Source organism: Pan troglodytes, chromosome X (assembly GCF_028858775.2).
Source record: "Pan troglodytes isolate AG18354 chromosome X, NHGRI_mPanTro3-v2.0_pri, whole genome shotgun sequence".
NCBI lineage: Eukaryota > Metazoa > Chordata > Mammalia > Primates > Hominidae > Pan > Pan troglodytes.
The window spans coordinates 145849526-145856027 of record NC_072421.2 but is presented as its reverse complement, the minus strand read 5'-3'; the positions used below and the strand labels follow the sequence as shown (position 1 = coordinate 145856027).

Genomic DNA, 6502 nt, shown 5'->3' with positions numbered 1-6502 from the left:
CTCATAACCCACCCCAGACCTACCAAAAAATACTCTGCATTTTAACAAGATCTTCAAGTGATTCTTACAAATGATAGAGTTCGAGAGGCAGTGCCCTATGTCATGCATTTGTAGTTGTTAAAATATCTTAGTTTCAGCCCCTGAATATACCTTATGTTTCATGACATTTTACTTTCTGATCATGCCTTCTCTGTTCCCTATTACTTTTCAGAACTCTATGTATTCTATGATGCTTTTCCTATATTCCCCCATTGAAAGTATATCTTCTTGAATTACTTTGATGCCTCTTTGCTCATTTTCTACATGTATCTTGTATTAAAGGGCATTTTGTGTGCAGAGGTATTAACTCCTTTGTTAGATTATAAGCTCTTTGAGGGTAGGAATGGGATTTTCTTCATCTCTGATCCTTGACAGTTTCTGGCAGAGTTCCTGACACCCAGTAGTTAAAAATAATAAATGTTTGCTGAATGAATGAATGAATGAATGAATGGCTAATTTCATAATAAATTCATTTGGATTTTAGAATTTACTTGGGAAAAATGTGATAGATAATTGACCATGGGTCGTGCTGTTCGTAATTGCAATGTTTTTATTTTTCAAGCCAAATATTAATTATCTAACCCAGTCATGCTGTTTCTTAATGACTTTTAAACCTGTACCACTATGAATACAAGCCTGCATGAATTTTTAACAGTCTCCAAGTAGTTCATAATTAAAGACCAAGTGATTCAACTCACTGTCGCAATCAATGCCTTTGTTTATCACTTAGTTTTCATCTCTGTATAGATAACCAAGAAAAAAAAGCTAACAAACCACAGAAAACAAAATCTGATGATAAAGAAGTATGAAAAAGTATCTCACCACCCATTCTGTGTCTGAATGACTAGTAATGAAAGGGAAAAGTGTCAGTAGCCACTCAAGTTAATCAATATACTGACTCATCTACTCAACAAATTCTAGATGAATCAGAGGTCTTTGTGTTTCAAAGTTTATGACTCATATCTCTTAAACTCTGTGGACCTAATCACAGAAACTAAACAGGGGAGAAAATGAAATGATCCAAATCCAATCTTTGAGCAGTGCAAGAAAAAAAGAAACTTTCTGAATTAGAAGTCATCTTCTTCTAGAGGCTTAACAGTTTCAGATGGATTTCTCCAGTTATCTATCTAAGAGAGATCAGTCTGTATCCAGTTTCTCCTTCTGTCACAAAACATAACAGTTTCTTTTTGAGATCAAAATGATGTTGCCTTATATTAGAAAGTGATTGTAGTTATTAAGGTGTTTTGAAAGTCTTTTGTTTACTGACTATGACCATTTTGGAAGATGATTTATCTGTTAGATTGACTTTTGAGAAAAGAACTGGAATACCTGGTTATACAAACATGAAAGTCCCCTAAAATTATATCCCACAGGTCTACTGCTCTAGATTCTTCATTGTGAATATACTCAAATCTCACTAAGTAGGCTAGTAAAGAGAAAAATCAATATAGCAGAAAGTATTTCTCTTTCTTTCTTCTTTCTCTTTTTTCAGAGACAAGTAAATATTTTTGTGCCTTTCTTCCTATGTGTATTTCAAGTCTTTTTCAAAACAAGGCCCCAGGAATCTCCAGATTCAATTATGTCCCTGGGCTTGGTCGACTGCTGCAGGAGTCTTAGGAAGCCTTATACAAATGCTAGAGCTATTCATTTACCAACATTAAACCTGGGATAGCAGATGCAACAAAGCAGGACTCCTTCCCCCATGGAATGTGCTGATTTCAGATGAGGCGGCAGCCACAATGTAGAAAACACTGGGAATTTTTCCTTGGAACTGGGCTGTGATGAAAGGTGCTTGCCATGAACATAAGCTACTGTCTTTTCTTTGACTCTTCCTTTCCAGTTTTTGAAGACAAAGCAGGAAATAATCTCTGAAGATACTTGATAAAAATTCCCAAAAAACAAAAACACATGCTTCCACTTCATTGATAAAAATTTACTGCAGTTTGGCACCTGGGTCTAGTTCAGCTGGCAGATGAGCTGATTGATGCATTCACCCTGATAGCCAGGTGTGCCCATCTCCTTGAGGAAGCCCACTCTATTTTTGGTAGCATGATGGGCCACTGAGAGGTGGAAAGGGCACAAGAACCATAAGATCTCCTGGAAATGCTTCCCTGGGAAGGCAATTTCATAAATGAGGTCTTCCAAGAAAACGACACCAACCTTCACCAGGTGCTCCTCAATCACTGTGTTGTCTGTCAGAGGGAAGGTCTTATTCTTGACCTTGGATTGTCCACGTTTCAAAATGAGTTCCCAGACAGACTTCAGATTTGGAAATCCCCAGGTCACATAACGTTCCACTATACGCAGCATTTTTAGGTTCTGGGGGGTGACTTTTACAAAGACACCACTAAAAATTTTCTTTAGGCGAAGTCTTGCAATGGTCTGCACCAGTAAACTCATGCCATCAATCCTTTCGATGCATACAGCGAAGGCCAAGGAATGTTTATCTGGCAATTCCAAGTCATGAGGTTTCACTTCTAGTTGTCTGAGATGCACCTTGTCACATTTCTGTGACATGACAATCATGTAGGAATGATTCCAGTTGCTTAAACCTGAGCCCTTTTCCTTTCCTCTGCTCCTTCCTTGCCAAAAGTGCCTGCTTTGCCTGGGTGGCTTTGAGGGCTTGATAAACCTTCCTCTTTTTCAGGAGATTTTCTGGAACCAAAGGGATTTTTCTTTGCTCTTGCTCTGCCATCTTTCTAGTGTTGCAGCTACTTGCAGAAAGTATTTCTTAAGAGCTGGGCTTCATAAGCTATAGAGAGGCAGTAGAGAATAGTGGCTAAAAACATGGTGTTTGAAATTGAGCTGATATGGACGCAAATCCCAACTTGCTTTCTTAATGTTTGTGTAACACTATGTAAGTGCCTCACCTATGAAGTGGGGATACTAATAATGCCTGCAGGATTAAGTGAGAAAAATGTAAACAGTGCTAACCAAAGTACCTAGCACTTAGTGAGTTCTCTGTAAGATTTAAGAATTGTTATAGTAGCTGTTAGTAAGGCTGTATCGCTGCCTTTCCCATGCTCACTTCCTGGTCAGCAGTCTGTCTCATCTATGGATTCTTCCACCATCCATGTCCTTTGGAGGCTCATTTGACTGTCCCCTTCTCTAGGCAACTGCCCTTTTTTTCCTCTTCACTATTCACACTGGGCTTGGACCCACAGCTGGCCTTGCGCTTGCTTCTTTAGATACTCTCAGTGGCCACCACCCTCTGCCTAGCTCATGCTGATCTTGCTGGTAAGTGATCTTCGATCTAATTCTAATTTCCCTCTAGACCTCCACCAAACTTCCCTAACCACATCTCTAACCAAGGCCTTTAACCTGAGGAAGATGAAGGAACATGCATGAACAGAAGCAGAAGGAGGGTCTAGTACAAGTCTTCCCAAAGTGTATTCTGCAGAATGCTAATGCTGCAAGTTCTTATACAAGAAAAGATAGCTTTTTTTCTGGTAAAATAATTTTGGAAAATTTTGCATACTATTTGTTCCTGCAGATTCGCAGTGCACCTTAGTATTTAGTGACTTGGACAAACAGTGGCACAGAAAATTAACTCTTTTAGCTCAAAGACATTTTTGGAAATACCAGCATAGCTCACGTTCCATGCCCGTTGTAGTCACTTAGCAGCTACTATAGCAAACATTGGCAGTCCCTGTGGCAAATAGAAAAGAGAACTCTGGAGGGTATGATATTGACAATTAATTGCTCTTCCCAGAAGTGGTACGTGTTACTGCCACTAACCACTCATTGTTTTCAGTCATCTGGCTCCACAAAACCATAAAGAAGCCAGGAAATGCCATCTTAGCATCTGTATAGGAGGAGGAGAAGTAGAAACATGTGGTGAACAGTATTAATGACTGCTACACTGAACCTCAATATTCATATCTGTAAAATGGGAGAAAAATAGCCTTTTATGAAGATTAAGTGAAATACAAAAATAAAATTTTTTATAAAGTGAGAAGTGCTGTGCACAGGTAAAGGATCATTACCCAGTTAATTCATGGGATTTCTGCTTTGTGAGATCAGGATCAGAACATGAGCCACAGATGAACTGCATGGAACTGTGGGTAGCTGGGATGGTGACAAGTATAAAAGGACAAAGAAGGACGGGGACCTAATAAGACAAAGTTATGGATAATGGCCAAACAAATTGCAGTGATAAGAATTATCTTTTAAAAAAATGAAGAAGAAATTTTCTAGACAAAATAACCTTCTGTCCACCGTGTCCAAAAGATCACATATTGAAAATGAGTATATCTGAGTTAATGATGTTTTACCATAATTGCTCATTGAATTAAACCACAAAGGAAATCCTGTTTTTATTCAGAAACATGATCTTCATGGACAATTTCTCCTCAGGCAGACTCTAGATGCTGTTTTCATTTGCAAAAATATATTACCTGTCATCTATCCTTCTTTTTTTCCCCACATAGAAATTATACAACAAAAGCTTTTCAAGAGGGAATACATTTGTACCACCTAATTCTTAACACTTTAGAGCAGATTTCAATAGTCTGGATTCAGGAAATGCTATGGTCCAATTCCATTTGTCATCATTTATTCCTCCCCTAACAAACATGATCTGCATCTACTTGAAAATGACATGTATTTAAGTTGTAATTCATACTAAAAGTACTGATTATGCTATATTATAGATGCATCAGAAGCAAGCAAAACAGATTTTCACTAGAAATTTGGAAAATCCTGCTTATAATCATGTTCTTTGTATTAACATGTCTACATCAAGTTTTTTGTTTGTTTAATGATGCCTTAAATTTTCTAATTGAAAAGGATACTCCTGATGTCATTGGGCCATTAGGGGGCTATCAGATGCCTACATGTACAGTATCACCGAGTGTAAATCTAGAAGGCCCTTAGCCACGCTCATTAACAATCATAGGCCAGGGCCCCAGACAATTTTAAGGACAGTGGGCCTGGGGTGGGAATGGGTATAACAAGGTGGGGGAGAAACAAAGATGGAAAGGACACGAGTAAAGTCTAGCAAGTTCTCACTTAACATTTTCAATAGGTTCTTGGAAATTGACTTCAAGTGAAATGATGTATAACAAAACAAATTTTTAAAATCAACATTATCAGAAAACGGTGTTGAAGGAAATTATGTTACTTGAAAATTTGCTGTGTGTCATTTCACTTAAAGTTAGTTTCCAAGAACTGATCAATGATGTTAAGTGAGGACTTACTGTTGTTGTGAGTCTTAGGGAAGGCTTAGTGTCAATAGCAGTATAAAGCTTCCCAACTCAAGATGTGAAAAGTGACAAACAAGCACTATATATGAACATCAAGGGAGACCTCATGGAGTAGTTTGTAGATAGTTGTTTCTAAGTACCAAACTCCACAGTAACACAAGTTGTCTAGTAGCAAGGTTATGGGTACCATGAAGGTTAGTGACCACAAATTCAGTCCCCCAAAAAGTTGGAATGCAATTATGTCTCAGTATAAAGCTCAAGAATATCCACAGGAAAATAAAAATATACAATATCCTACAAGCTAAAAAAAAAAAAAAAGTCTGGCATCCCATCAAAAATTATCAGACATCCAAAGAAGAAGAAAAATACCACCTATAATAAAGAGAAACTTCAATCAATTGAAACTGACCCAGAATTAACACAGATGATAGAACTAGTAGGTAAAAATATTAAAAATATATTCCATATGCTCAAGAAGCCAGAGGAAAGACTGAACATAGTAAAGATGGAAAATGCAAAAAGATTCAAATTGAAATTCAATAGATGAAAATGATGATGACTAAAATAAAATGTAACCTGGATTTTGGATTAACAGCAGATTAGGCATTGCATGAGAAAAAATTAATAAATTTGTTAGATATATAAATAGGAAGTGTCCAAAATGAAACCCAGAGACAAAGGAATTAAAAATAAACAAATAAAATAAGCAGTGTCAGTGAGCTGTGGGACAACTTCAAGTGCCCTAATACATACGTAACTGAAGCCCCCAAAAAAGAAGAAAGAGAGGGAAGAAAAACTATTTGATAAATTAATAGCCAATTAATTTTCAATTGTGATAAAATGTGTAAACCCACAGATCAAAGAAAGAGGCTATTTATCATCCAGGTGAGAGTAAATTGTGGTTTAAATTGGGGTAGTTAGCAGTGGAGTTGGTTAGAAATGGTCAGATTCTACACATAACTTGGAGGGTAAAGCCCATAAGATTTCCTAATGGTTTGGATGTGGAGTGTGAAAGGCTTCAAGGATCACTCCAAGACATCTGGCTAGAGAAAATGGAAGGCTGAAATATGACAAATGATTTTCACTTGAAAGGGACCCAGTCAGAATAGGAACCATCGGCTCAGACCCAAGCCAACAATTTCTCAACTTTATTATTTAGAAATTTGTTGTGTTAGTTTTTACTAACAGCCTTTGGTATCCAGAGCAACAATAAATAATTAAGATGAAAATTACTCATGTTGTCCTTCCAGGGTTCTTGA

At 37.3% G+C, this 6502-nt stretch overlaps 1 pseudogene; it reads right to left on the bottom strand.

Annotated features, from left to right (window-relative positions):
* Nucleotides 1-1983: 1983 nt before the first annotated feature.
* On the bottom strand, nucleotides 1984-2749 carry LOC107972677 (ribosomal protein uL30-like; annotated as a pseudogene).
* Nucleotides 2750-6502: the final 3753 nt, after the last annotated feature.